The sequence below is a fragment of the Stegostoma tigrinum genome, chromosome 12 (assembly GCF_030684315.1).
Source record: "Stegostoma tigrinum isolate sSteTig4 chromosome 12, sSteTig4.hap1, whole genome shotgun sequence".
Lineage (NCBI taxonomy): Eukaryota > Metazoa > Chordata > Chondrichthyes > Orectolobiformes > Stegostomatidae > Stegostoma > Stegostoma tigrinum.
The window spans coordinates 24,234,191-24,249,265 of NC_081365.1; positions in this window are offsets into that span (position 1 = coordinate 24,234,191).

Genomic DNA, 15,075 nt, shown 5'->3' on the forward strand with positions numbered 1-15,075 from the left:
CTCTGCAAGAGTTCCTCAGGGTAGTGCCCTGGCCCAACAATCTTCTGCTTCTTCATCAATGATCTTCCCTCTGTCATGAGGTTAGAAGTGGGATGTTTGCCGATGATTACACAATATTCAGCACCATTTGTGTCTCCCTTGATACTGAAGCAGTCCATGTTCAAATGCGACAAGATCTGGACAATATCCAGACTTGGACTGACAAATGGCAAGTGACATTCATGCTACACAAATGCCAGGCTATGACCATCACCAATAAGAGACAATCTAACCACCATTCCTTGACATTCAATGATGTTACCATCACTAAATCCCCCACTATCAACATCCTGGGTATTATTATTGACCAGAAACTCAGCTGGACTCACCACATTAAAAGGTGTGGTGTCAAGAGCCGGCTAGAAGCTAGGAATACTGCAACAAGTAACTCACCTCCTGACTCTTCAAAGCCTGTCCACCTACAAGACGCAAGTCAGGGGTGTAATGGAATACTAAATAAATGATAAGTGATAAAAATACTAAATAACTAAATGATGGAATACTCCCCACTTGCCTGGATGAGTGCAGCCACAACAAAACTCAATAAGCTTGACACCATCCAGGACAAAGCAGCCCGCTTGATGGACACTACATCCATTCCCTCTACCACCGATGCTCATTAGCAGCAGTGTGTACTATCTACAAGATGCACTGTAGAAATTCACCAAAGGTCCTCGCACAGCGTCTCCCAAACCTATGACTAGTTCCATCTAGAAGCACAAGGGCAGCAGGCACATGGGAAAACCACCACTTTCAAGTGCTCCTCCAAGACACTCACCATCCTGACTTGGAAATATTTCGCCATTCCTTCACTGTCACCAGGTCAAAATCCTGGAATTACCTCCCTAATAGCATTGTGGGCCAACCCAAAGCAGGTGGAATGCAATGGTTCAAGAAGTCAGCTCAGCACCACCTTCTCAAGGGCACCTAGGGATGGGCAAGAAATGCTATCCAGCCAGCGACACCCACATCCAACAAATTAATAGTGAAAAAACAAAGTTGTTTAAAATGCCTTCCATGAATATCAGGCTATTTGTTTTCTAAACTGCAGCTGCTCTTTCAAACAATAGTTTTTAAAGCAATTCTTTTTAATCACAATCCTCATTTTTAAAATCACAAAAACACAAAAACATCTCCTTACCGCATGGATAGAAGATTGGCTACCTAACAGGTAACAGACAATAGACATCAATGAGCCATTTTCTTGATGGTAAGATATAGCAAGTAGTGTGGCATAAGAATTGGGATTGGGGCTCAACTTTTACAATTAATGTGAGTGATTTGAATGAAGGGATTGAAGGTATGATTATTACATTTCCTGGTGACACAAAAATTGATGGGTAATCAAGTTGCGAAGATGTCATAAGGGGGTTGCAAAGGGATATCGGTAGGTTAAGTTAAAGAGAAAACAGACTAGAAAGTCGGAAAATGTTAAATCATCTATTTTGTCAGGGAGAACAACAAAAAAAAGCATATTAGCTTAATAGTGAGAGTTTGAAGAGCTGAGGAAAGCTGATCGAAAGTTTGTTTGTTTATTGCAAGTGCAATTGAACAAAAATATACTTTTGGCCAGGACAATTGTGTAACCACATCCGGAGTGCTGTGTGCAGTGTTGATCTCCCCTTAATGCAGGACTAAAATGGGTCGGAGCCAGGTCAGAGGATGGAAAAACCTGGAATGGATAGGTCTACTTCAGAAGAAGGTTCAGATGAGCCATTATTGTACAAGCTTCATTGAAACATATAACATTCTGCAAGGTCTTTACACAACACTTGGGGCAAAGATATTTTCTTTTGTTGGAGAACCTAAAAATAGAGGTCACCATATATAAGTAAGGAGTCACCCAATTAAGATAGAAATGAAGAGAATTTTTCTTTAAGTCACAGAGGGCAGTGTGTCCCTAGGAGGCCCTTCCCTAAAAGCAGAGTTCTTGAATATCAGGGGATTGCTTTTGCAGAACAGGATAGACGGAATGCAACTTGAAATTGAGAAAATTAAATCTCTCTTCCTTTACTTTTTAAGGCTGTTAAAGGACAAAGCCAGTGATTATACTGGGGAGAAACATCCAAACGTCAAGGACTCGAATTTATCCACAACATCCACATCGGTGTTGGATTCTAGACCATCCCTATCCAACCACTTTCTGAAGTCAAAATGCAAAATCTCAACAGCATCATTGGGAGTTGAAACTGCAGTTGTTTTAAACTTACCTTTCTCACTCTAGAGAGAGAGAGATGATGCTGAAATTTTCTTCTGAAAACGACATGCGAGAAAGCAAGAAATGGATCGCATAAGGTAGTCCCAGCTGCAAAATTAACATTATGCAAAGACTGATAGCAGGAGTAGCCTTCTTTTGTATAATAGGCCAATGAGTCTAAAAATGTCTCCAATGATTTCTGCTCCTATGGTTACAATTTTGATTGTGCCCAACTTCTGCTAATTATCAGCAAGTCAGCTCTTTCATGAATGCAAGGACACCTACTTTCTCTGCCTATAATTTTATTTCCTAGATTTAACACCCTTTTCCATCTTGGCCTTATACCATGGGGACTGACAGAGATTAGACACAGAAATTTGTTACATCAGTAATGGTTTAGTGGGAGGGACTGGATGATCTTTCATTTCCTGACTTAATTTCTGCAAATTATAAGACCATAAGACATAGGAGTGGAAGTAAGGTCATTCTGCCCATCAAGTCCACTCCGCCATTTAAATCATGGCTGATGGGCATTTCAACTCCACTTCCCTGCACTCTCCCTGTAGCCCTTGATTCCTTCTGAGATCAAGAATTTGTCGATCTCTGCCTTGAAGGCATCCAACGTCCCGGCCTCCACTGCGCTCTGCGGCAATGAATTCCACAAGCCCACCACTCCCAGGCTGAAGAAATGTCATCTCATTTCAGTTTTAAAGTTACCCCCTCTAATTTTAAGGCTGTGCCACGGGTCCTAGTCTCATTAGGATTTATGATAATTAAAATAGTTTATTAAAATAATTTGTTCTTTTTATAGAGCACTATAAATTGCATTAATTCTAACACAAATAACCAAGGGTTTTATTAACAGAATGCTGATTATTATGAATGAAAGGTTCTGTCCGGCTGAAATGGATCATCGTTATGCTAATTCTTGTTTTTAAATCCTTCAATGTCCCTGAATCTCCCTATCCTTGTATTATGCTCCAGCTCAACAACCCATAATTATCGTCTCTCTGCCACTGGTGGTAAAGCTTTACTGTAGCTGCATATACTCCAAACCCTGAAATTCTTTCCCAGTACTCTGTCTCTCTTTCCTACTTAAAGGCTATATCTTTAACTGAGCTTTTGGTCAATGACCTAACATTTCCTCATGGGGTCAGTGTTACACTTGATTTTATGAAACTCCTGTGAAGTGCTTTTCTGACATTTCAACATGTTGAGAGCTACTATGTAAGTATAAATTGATCTTGACATTCACCTAAATTTTTCGATCAGATTTTGAAATTTTTTCCATGTTTGTTTAACATTTTTCAACAAAAGGAGTTCAATACAGTTATGGGAAACAATCATCAGAAATTAATTCAAATTGAAATGAATCCTTTGAGCTTCACTAACTTCTTCCAATGTTTGAAACAGTTTCTACTAGCCACCTTTATCAGCTCCATCACAACAGCAAGGTGCTTGTACCACCTACAGTCAATATCAGGTAATACAACAACAGAAAGTACAAGCTGTAACTAATCACATAAAGATGGCTTTTTTAAAATCTATCACATCATTTTTAAAAATATAATGACCCTCAAACATATCTATAATAATTGTAGCATTTTTCTTCAGTACCTCATGTGGCTTTGCCAGAAGTTTCAACAGATACCCTCTGAGGCATTTTGACGGCATTACTGAGAAAGATTTTGAAACCTTGTGTATAAACTGTGCAAGAAGGTTTCTCCTGCTTGTTCTCAAAAACACAATCTCAAAGAACCCCTTCCCAATTTAGGTCAAAATAGTCAACACAGGAACTCTTTTGACTGGCTGATTAAGAAGGTCTTCATGATTTTTCAACAGAATCTTAGAAATTTACAACATGGGAGGAGGCCATTCAGTCAATCATGTCTCCTAGGCTAATATGCTGACGTCCAGCCTAACTTCACTGTACAGTTTTTGGCCCACAGCCTTGAAATTTATGGCCGTTGAAATGCATATCCGAGTATTTTTAAAATATTACCATTGTTTCCATTCTTATCATCTTGACAGGCTATGAGGCCCCTATCCCCAACACCCTCTGAGCCGAAAGATTTTCTGTCAAATCCTCTCTAAATATCCAAACTCTGATCTTAAATCGATCCCTCAGTTTTGAGCCCTACAACCAGGCAGAAATGAACTTTTCTGTTCACTCTGTCTGGGCTCCTTATATTTTCAAACACTTCAATTAGGTCTCCCCTCAAGCTCCTCTGCTTGAAAGAAAACAACACTGGCGTATTCAATCCTTCCTCATAACTTTCATAGAATCTTCAAAAGCATCTTCCAAACCTGTGACCACTACCCAATAGAAACATGAGGGCAGCAAATACATGGGAACACAACTACCTACAAGTTCCACTCCAAGCCACAAGCCTTCTAACTTGGAAATGTATCACAATTCCTCCAGAGTTGCTAGGCCAACGTCCTGGAATTCCCTTCCATTGTCACAGAACTTATACCAGAAGGACTGCAGCAGTTCAAGAAGGTAGCTGACTACCACCTTTTCAAGGATAGATAGGGATGGGCAATAATTGTCGGATTTGCCAGTGACACCCAAATCCCATGAATGCATAGAAAATTCTCCTGTCAGAGCAACATCCCGAAAATCTCCTCTGTAACCTATACACTGCATTGACAGCTTTCTTACAATGGTATGTTTTTAAAGGTTTTGAATTAATTTTAAATAAAATTGTCCACTCTAACTAGGAAACAATTTTGTATATTTTCAAAATAAAATATTCACAGGTAATAGTTTGAAACTTTGCTTAAAGTGCTTAATGCTTAAATGTACCTATTTCCAATTGGATTAATCAAGCTCATCATTCTTAAACATATCAAAAAATATATTTTGAAGGAAAATTTAAATAAAAACTTCTGTAAATGCTGCCCAGTTGTGCTGCTCATTAATGGGCTTTGCATATGGAAGTGTAATTACTCAATGAAAATGAATTAAATGGAGACTCATGAAACTCAGCTATATAGTTTTATTGCAATCATTTCACTGTACCATTCAATAAATTTATTAAACTGAATTGTTGTTATGAGTTTGATGAAACTGAATCCAGACAAAAAAGAGCCCATTAGATTCTTAGAAAGAAGTTGCCTCATGAAGCACCGGGGTGATACGTGTAATAGGGCATCAGCTGTGGCTCAGTTGATGGTACTCCTATAGGTGAAACTGTCCACTGTGGGGCTGAGTGCATTAACACAAACCAAGGTTGATGCATGAGCAGAGTAGAAGCACTGGACTGTTGGAAGTGTTGTCTTTTAAATGAAACATTGAACTGAGTCCACATCTGCCTGTTCAGGTAGCTGTAAAAGATCTAATCGAACTGATTCAAAGACTAGGGGAAGTCTGGCAAAAATTATCCCTCAACCTACAATGCAGAAATGGATAATTAACCACATGTATAAACGAAATAAACAACACAGAAGCTCTGCACAGCTTCCACCGTCTGCACAATATCAGCCACTTCCCTTGAGCGTGGCCCATATGGTACCTTTCTGTGCCAGGCATCCTGGATGGATGCTGTTCTAATGTCACACAGCTGGTACAATGCTTGGATCACACATCTTGTCTGATGTATCTAACTTTGATGAAAAGCTGAAGATATGTGGAGAGGTGGGTGTGAGGCTGCAGCATTAATATGTATGAGAGGGTGAGGGGGAGTATCTTAATGCTAATCATGACTCATACACAGCAAGGATTGTGCTAGGGTTATGGTATTTTAAACTGGTATAATGGCAGGGAGGAGAAATGTCAAGATACGTGTATTGCCATTAAATCAATTCATTTCAACTCTTGTGACACTGCAATGAGGCTCTCAAGTCCAGGCGGTCGGAGTTGATTTTCCCGGTGACCTCTCCTTTCCCTTCGAAGGTTAATCATTGAGAGTCTCTTTGCTCTGCCCATGAAACCATGGTGACTCTTTTTCTAGTCCCCTGCTCCATTAATGCCTCCAGTATCATATTTATCAACATGGACCCCGCTGAATGCCCTGATGTTCACTTTCAATATTCTACATTGCAGGAATATTTCAGAGCAGCCTTACTTTTAAGCCTTTTAGAAGAGTGAGCTGCCTGCATAACATCACTGTGAGAATGCAAATCTAGTTGGGAACATCAGCTGTGAAGATGGCAATAAGAGGATGCAAAGAGATATTGACAGGTTAAGTGAACAAGATAGTGGCAGATATAGTATAATGTGGGGAAGCATGAGATTACTTAATTTGATCGGAAGACAGAAAAGCAGGCTATTTTTTAAAAGATGTGAAGCTTGTAAATGTTGATGTCCAGAGAGATTTGAGTGTACTGAGGCAAGGAGCGCAAAGTTAGCATTCAAACCAGCAAACAATTAGGAAGATAAATGGGATGTTAAACTTTATTTAAAATGGTTGGAGTGTATGAATAAAAAGAAAATGCTACGATTGTACAGAACAATGAGGTGTAGAGCTGGATGAACACAGCAGGCCAAGCAGCATCAGAGGAACAGAAAAGCTGACATTTCGGGCCTAGACCCTTCTTCAGAAAAAAGAAAATTGTACAGGACTTTGGTTCGATCACATATTGTGACCTTTTGCAGCTTGGTCTCCATATTTAAGGAAGGATATTCTGACATTCAAGGTAGCACAAGAAAGGTTCATTAGATTGATCTTGGAGAATGAAAAGTGATCTAATTGTACTCACATGATTGTGAAGGGTCTTGATGGGTTAAATGCTGAGAGGTAGTTTCCACTGACTAGGGAACCTCAAACTCAGGTGAGGGTGATCTTTTAAGATTGAAATAAGGAGACGTTTCTTTACTCAAAGGGTTGTGAATCTTAGAAATTTTCTTCCTCAGAGTTATGGCTGTTCCGTTGTTGAATTTATTTCAGGCTATGATGGACCATGGTCTTTAACAAAATTAAGGGATATAAGAAATGCCTGCAAAAATAAACTTGAAGGTCAGCTGCAATCATAGTGAATTGTGGAGTAGTCTCAACTGATGAAATGGTCAACTCCTGTTTTTGCTTCTTATGTTTTTATCACACGTATTGCCCCTTTCCCTTCCCCAATAAGTGCAGTGGCACTGGGCAGCTTGGAGGTGCAGACAATAGCATGGGACAAGTTGTATTTTGACGTTTGGGGTGATGCCCTTTTAAAAGCTCAAGTACTCATATTATAACGTGATCACAGGCCATAGTCACTGCATTGAAGCACTTGTGGCACAGACTATGTTTACAGGTTAGAGTCATAGAGTCCTTTAGCATAATTATAGGCCCTTCAGCCCACCATGTCTATGTTGAGCAACAAACACCAAACTATGATAATCCCATCACCACACACTTATTGAGATTAAATTTTATCTGCCATTGCTCTGTACAATTTACTAGCTGATCAATGCCAGACTGTAACCTGAGACCATTCTCCTCAGCATCAACACCACTATTAATTTTTGTGTCACCTACAAGCTTGCTAATCATACATTCTACGTTCACATCCAAATCATTAAAGAAAATAAACAGCAAAGTTCCAGCTCTGAACCCCGCTGTACAACACTTGTCACTGGCTTCCAATTGCAAAGTAGCCCTCCACCATCACTCCTTGTCTCCTATTTGCAAGCCAATTTTGGATCCACTTTACCAACTTACCTTGGGTCCCATGGGTGCTTATCTTTTGCACTAGCCTTTCGTGGGAACTTCTGAAGTCCATGTAAACCAAATTAACTGCACTGTCCTCAATATATTTAGTCACGTTTTCAAAAACTCAATTAAATTAGTCAATTTTGCCCTGTAACAAATCTGTGCCGACAAGCCTTGATCAATCCCTGCCTTTCCAAGTGTTAATTAATCCTGCCCATCAGAATTTTTTCCCAATAGTTTCCCTACCACTGATACCAGATTAACCGATCTATAATTTCCTGGCTCATGCTGCTGCCTCTCGTGAACAAAGGAAATATATTAACTATCCTCCAGTCCTCTGGAACTTCACTTGTGGCCAGCGATGTATTAAATATCTCAGCCAAGGCCCTAGAAATCTCCCCTGCTTCCCATAGCAGCCTGGGACACATCCCATCAGGCCCGAGGAATTTATGCACCTGTTAGCTGATTGAAACATCTAATAGCTCCTACTGATTTATCATAACACAGTCTAGAATCCCATGATACCAACAGAAATCCCCGGCTACAATGTCTTCTTCCTGTGAGTACTGGTGAAAAGCTTTCATTTAAGATCTCAACCACATTCACTGGCTTCATGCACAGGTTGCCCTTCGGTCTCTAATAGGTCCTATTCTTTCCCTGGTAATCTTCTCACTCTTAATTTACTTACAAAAAAAAACCTTAGGATTTTATTCAATCCTATCTGCCATGGATACCTTGTGGCCCCTCCTACATTCTCTATACTATTGAAGGGCCTCCCCTGTTTATTTTACTGCACTGTTCTGACTCTTGATATCCCTTGATATCCAGAATTTCCTTAACCTGCTGCCCTTGCCCTTCAGTCTTAGAGGAATACTTTGGTCCTGAACTCTCACTATACAGCAAAGTTTTTTTTTAAACCGGTACCTTACGAACCGGCGCTCTCAATAAACTGGCAAAAATTCTATACCTGAAACACTGGATGTTTACTGTTTTATTGTGATCTCTGCAATGTCAAAGTAATCAGTTGAGGATGTGAGTGAGAAGACTCTCTGCTAGTAAACTTTATTTAACATAAAGTTGCATTAAAAGTTGCATTATTGTTTAAGTGATTTATGCTGTAAATAAAGTGTAACAGTGATGTGTATACACCCTGCATTACGCTTCTTTTACTCAGTGCGTGCTTTACATCGATTATGTGGTCCTTTTGATCAACTGGAATATTTGAACAATCTGTACGCTCTTAGTCCCAGGGTGCCGGTTGTTAAGAAGTTTGTTGTGTTACTTTTAAAAGATTCTACTTTCCAAATGTAGACATACCTGCAAGTAGCGGCTTCCAGTCTATGTTTGCCAGATTCTGTCTAATGATATTGAAATATGCCTTCTCCCTATTTAGAACATAATTTCCATCTTTTACTTGTCTCTTTCCATAATGACTCTTAAATTTACAAAATTATGGTCACTATCTCCAAAATGCTCGTACACTGGAACTTCAACCACTTGACCAACTTCATTCCTTAGGATTAGGTGTACTGGTACAAATATTTCCTGGGTGCATTTTAAAAATTCCACCCCACCTGAACCTGAATCCCACTTAATGTTAGGAATGTTGAAGTCCCATACATCTATAACCCTGTTTCTGCTGCACTTTTCTGTGATTAGCTTACATATCTGCTTCTCTATCTTCCTCTGACTGTTGGGAGGCCTGTAACATAATTACAGCGAGTTATTGTCCCTCCTTTATTTCTGAGCTCTATCCAGGTGGCCTCATTTGAAAACCATTCAATGAAGTCCTCCCTTATTACTGCAGTGATGATTTCCTTCGTACCCTCCAACCATCCTGCTTGAAACTTCAAAAGCCTGGACTATTGACCTGCAGTCCTGTCCTTCCTACAAACATATCTCAGCGAGTGCAACAATACCCATGTGCTGATCAATGCTTAAGTTCATCTGTCTTATCAACCATCTCCTTGCATTAAAATCGATACAATTAGTTTTCCAGACCTTCCATGTGCCTTATCCAACTCGTCTTCTCCAGCTATTGGACTGTCCTGGCATTCTTTCTAAATCTGATTGGGCCTTGCTCCTGATGTTACATCAGCTTTGTGGCCCATCCCCCTGCCAAATCAGTTTAAAACCTCGCAGCAAGGATATTGGACCCATTTTGGCTCAGGTGCAACCTCTCCAACTTGCATAGATCCCACCTACCCCAGAAGCTGTCCCAATGATCCAAAAAATCCTCCTCCTCTAACATTCCTTTGGCCATTTGTTCATCTGACCTATCTTCCTATTCCTACACTCAGTAGCACGTGGCACTGCTAGTAATGCGATGATTACAACCTTAGTAGTCCTCCTCTTTATTCTACTACTTAACTCAATTTTTTAAAAGTTTCTTTTTTAAACCCATGTCAGTGGTACTGACACCATGTCCTTTCAGAATGCCTGCAGCCACTCTATGACAGCCCTGACCCTGGCACCACGGAAGAAATATACCACTTGAGAATATTATTTGCAACCACAGAACCGCCTGTCAGTTCCCCTCACGATTGAATCACCTATCACTAAGCTTCCAGTTTTCTTCTTCCCCTGCAGTGTAGCAGTACCAATAGTGGTGCCAGAAAGTTGACTGATGCTGCTTTCCCCAAAAAGGCCATTCCCCCCAACAGTATCCAACATCGTGTATCAGCTTGATGGGGAGATGGCCGCAGGTAACTCCTGCACTACCTGCCCACGCCTACTAAACTTGCTGGCAGTCACCCAATGCTTTTCTCCTGTGTAGCCATTACGTGTGGCGTGACCAGCTTGCTAAATGTGCTATTCATGATGTCCTTAGTATCATGGATGTTTCATTGTGAGCCCAACCATAGCACAATGTGGCTAATCAGGAGCTGCAGCTGAACACATTTCCAGTATATGTGGTAGAGGAAGTGTCCTTGGTTTACCACATATTGCAGGAAGAGAATTCCATGGGGCTGAATTCTCTTGCCATAGTGATCCTTTTCAACCACAGACAAACAACTAGGAAATATTTACTCAACCGTAGCTAATACTCACTAAAGCAGATTTCTTTTTCTCTCTCTCTCTCTCTATCACTCACTCTATTCCTAACAAACTGCAAACCACAAAAATAAGGACCTTCCATTTTGTCTCCCTCCTGGTATTACTCTATACCTGTATTAATTAGTTTAACTATAAATACAATTATCAAATACCTTTAGTTAAATGGAATCCACGTGCCTAATTTGTATTACATTAAGATATCACGAGAGTGTTATTGCAGGACTCACTTGGGTCAATGCTCCGATCATTCAGATGAGGTGGGTACACCAGTTGTGTCTTTCCCCCTTTAATCTGCACCATCTCATGCAGGTGGTGAATTATGATGCACAATACAGTAAACCAGTTTCTAGCCATCTGTCTTTAGAGGGTCAGTGTTTAATATTTTTTTACTTCTTTTGACCATTCCTGGTCTCATATTTTCTAACTTCCTGAAGTATGTTCATGGTGATCCTGCCTCTGCTTTAGTCAAACATATCGGCACAATTTTTGCCTCTCCTTCCATTCCCAACATGTCTTCTATGTGCCCCTTCTTCTAAAAGCAGAAACAGATTTGCTGCCCCTCCTTTGATCAAGTGTGACCACAAACTTATGTTTCTAGGTCCTTGCACAAAATAACACATAATTCCCTCAGCTCCGTTTCAAACATGACCACAAACTTCCCCACTATCTCCAAATGCAACTCTGCATTTTATAGTTTTAACAGAAAGGAAAACTGCATTTTTTAAATTCTAAAACACAAACATAGTTACATAATTATGGATTTTACGTGACTCTAATTTATGGCTGAAGCATGGGCCCTGCAAATTATTGCTGAGATGAAGGGGAAAATTACATAGATGGAGAAGTCTATGTTCAGTACCAGAACAGGAGATTGTTGATTTAGCATAGTGTTAGCTTTTAGCACTTGTGAAATTTATCACTCATGTTGCATGAGGCATTTAGCCTTCTGGTAGATTATGATGAATCACATATTATAGCAGTTTTTGTACCATGCAATACCAATGCAAGCACTCTAAGTTATTAACATATTTGTCACATAGCTAAGTACAGACCAAAGGCAATCCAAGATCGAGTCCTGGTGGATGACAAAACATGCTTTTTACATACAGTTGACTGTCATAATATTCTTGATTTTTACTTTTGTTATCATGCTTTGTTTCACTTGACCTGAGCATTTAATATATAGTTCAAGCAATTGGGCTGGACATACATCTTTCAGGGAACTGCAGCTGCTTTACTTTGCCATTAGAAGGATGCTTGCCCCAATGCTGTTTCCATATATGGGTCTTGTGTACCTGACAGAACCCTTAATGCAAATTTGCCAGATTTTCAAAAATCACTTGACAGGAAAAGCAGCTGTATTTTATTTGGCTGTGTGTTATAGTTGTGGCCAATGAATTTGGCACATTTACAGCTGCCCTGCCAATATAAAAACAGCTTCCAGATGAATGGAAAACTAGAACTTATCAGTTACGGCATGGTATGCAAGGCATTTAGGCAGGCCAGTCAGCCCATATGGTCTGTGTTGGGATTTATGAGCCTCATAAACCTCCTCACAGGCCTCTTCATTTAGCCCTTTCAGCATACTTTTCTATCCAATCCTCCCTCAAATGCCATTCTAGATACCCAACCTTCTTTTTCACCTCAAACTCTCCTTGTGAGGGTGAGTTCCCAGCCTTTGGTAAAGATAACAAAGTACAAAAATACTTGCGCTTGCACTGGACTCAATCCAATCATCTGTGAGAAGATGCATGTTGGTAGTTTCAATTTTCTGGTAGCATTCAATCAGAAAAAGAGTGAATGTTGTGCAGGAACAGCATCATAGTGAGATATGTATCAATTAGGTTTAATCTTGCCAAGAACAGTAATAGGGTTTTGTAATAATCTCAGTTTGCATAATGAACTTCCCTGAGCTTCCCTGTTTTGACTCATACCAATATCACGCCACATGCCTAACCACAGTAGAGAATCATCCATTGTACTAATATGAAATCTGAATATCTTTCCAAATAAAACTGTCAAATGAACAATGAATCTTTCAACCTGTGTGTCGAGGGCATGAAAATATGTAATATAAATACGCCAAAGTTTTGGATCACTACACATACAAGTATCCATATTAAATCTGCTGCCTCAGTTTTTAAATGTATTTCATGATGTTTTACTAAAAACAAACAAAGCATGAATGCAATTAGTCATCAAAAACAAGGGAAGTCCTGCTTAATAGATGAATAGGACATGCCTGCTCGGGGATAATTGTAAAATATTAAAATAGTATTATCTTGACACACTTTAGTCAAGGACTTGATGCAGTTGACAATTTGGTTGATATTAAATCTTCCAACTGAAACCATCAAGCTATTACAGTAATACAAAACTATTGAGACTCAGAAATACATAAAAATAAACACAAGTTCCTGGAATTATCAGCCTACTTAGTGAGTTTCACACAAGGATCAACATTTGGGTCAAATTCTGAACAGTGCAATGTTACAGTAGGAGATAGAGGGAGTCATTGAAATTTTTTATTTCCCTGTCCTTCAGCTAAGCAGAGTTGATTTTCTTTACTATTTCAAAACATGCTGTGTCAAGTTCTCCGAAACCTTCTGTGAAGTTCAGTGACCTGCATTAAATTGTCTTCAGGGTTAAATCAGAAGGATGGTTTATTTGTGCATTCAAACATGGGAATGGTGATTGCAACACATGAGCACACATACACAAGCATACAAGGAAGAGAAGGGAAATAATTTACAATAAAGAATAAAGGAAGCAAAATATGTGATATATATAACAGACCAGAAATTTGACCCAGTGAGGGTTCTTTCCTCTAGGTGCACAGCTTCAGGTGGGTTCAATTAGACAAGGTAGGGGTTGCAGGATTACTTTTAAACTTGATGAAGGTTCAACAATACGACTGTGATAACCCCTACAAGGCTGATGGAAAATCACAATTAATCCTTGTGCAGCTCGTTGAGCATGAATTCTTTTGGTAACAGACGATGGCCAGCCCACCTAGAACTCATCACTAGAGCCCTTTTTGTGGAGCAATTCTTTTGTTGAAGCACTTTTGTGATACAAAGGGGTGTCCCTACCCCTGGACCAGGAAATTTGGGTTCAAGTCTCACTTGCTCTGGAAGTGTGTAATAACATCTCCAAACATGTTAATTAGAAAAATAGGTTAATTTTTAAAAAATTAAGATAAAAACTAAATAACAGACCCAGGATTGCAGAATTGTCTGTTCTGGGCTGGTACTAGCCTATGTATGCCATGTGTAATGGCTTTATTTAGGTTTTCAACAATAAACAATGTTCCTTTCTAATTAGTTGCCCTGAGTTATTACATTGGCGATGAGAGTCAAGAAGTGTTTTGGGCAGACTTGACTTTCCATTAATCCAGTAAGGTCATGATGGAGAAATATTGAAAATGCCGCTGTTTGGGAAATTGGAGACTTGTGATGGGCTATGGAGGATTGACCACATTACACCAAAAGAATGAGATATTGTTTTTCAAGCTAATGGGATAGAAGGGGATCATTGATAAAGACTCATTCTCCTGATCCCTTGTGGGGCCCTGACTTTCAGCCTCATAAAGGGTTTAACCTATCTGGCAGCCCTGAAGTCAAATTTTTTGATGAACTGATAGCTATGGCAGCAGACTGCTATGACCCTAAACCAACTCCTTATATTGCAGTGTTACAGGTTTAACACAGCAAATAGGCTTCATGGGGAACAAGTTACTGAATTTTTGATGAGGCTGAGGAAATTAGCAGAACACTGAGTACAAGTCAGCGTTTCAGGTAATGCCAAGGGATCACGTAGTTTGTGGAATTAATTGTATTGTGACCCAAACCCGGCCCAGACTTCAGGAAAGCCATAGAACTGGCCCTTTCCTGTGAAAATGTGGAAAAAAGGGGCTTGGGAGCTTCAGGAGTCCATAGACACTACTGTCCTAAACCTTGGGCACCACACATATCACAGCCAAGCTTCCAGTGTATAATAATCATGGATCCCATTTGTTGCCAAGGAAGGGCTATTGGATTCGGAGGCCACAAGTTTCAAGAACTGGGTGGGAGATTTGTCTACAACACAGTGAGGAGCCAGAACAGCCATGCTGCACTTATGGCCATACAGTTCATCCCTGAC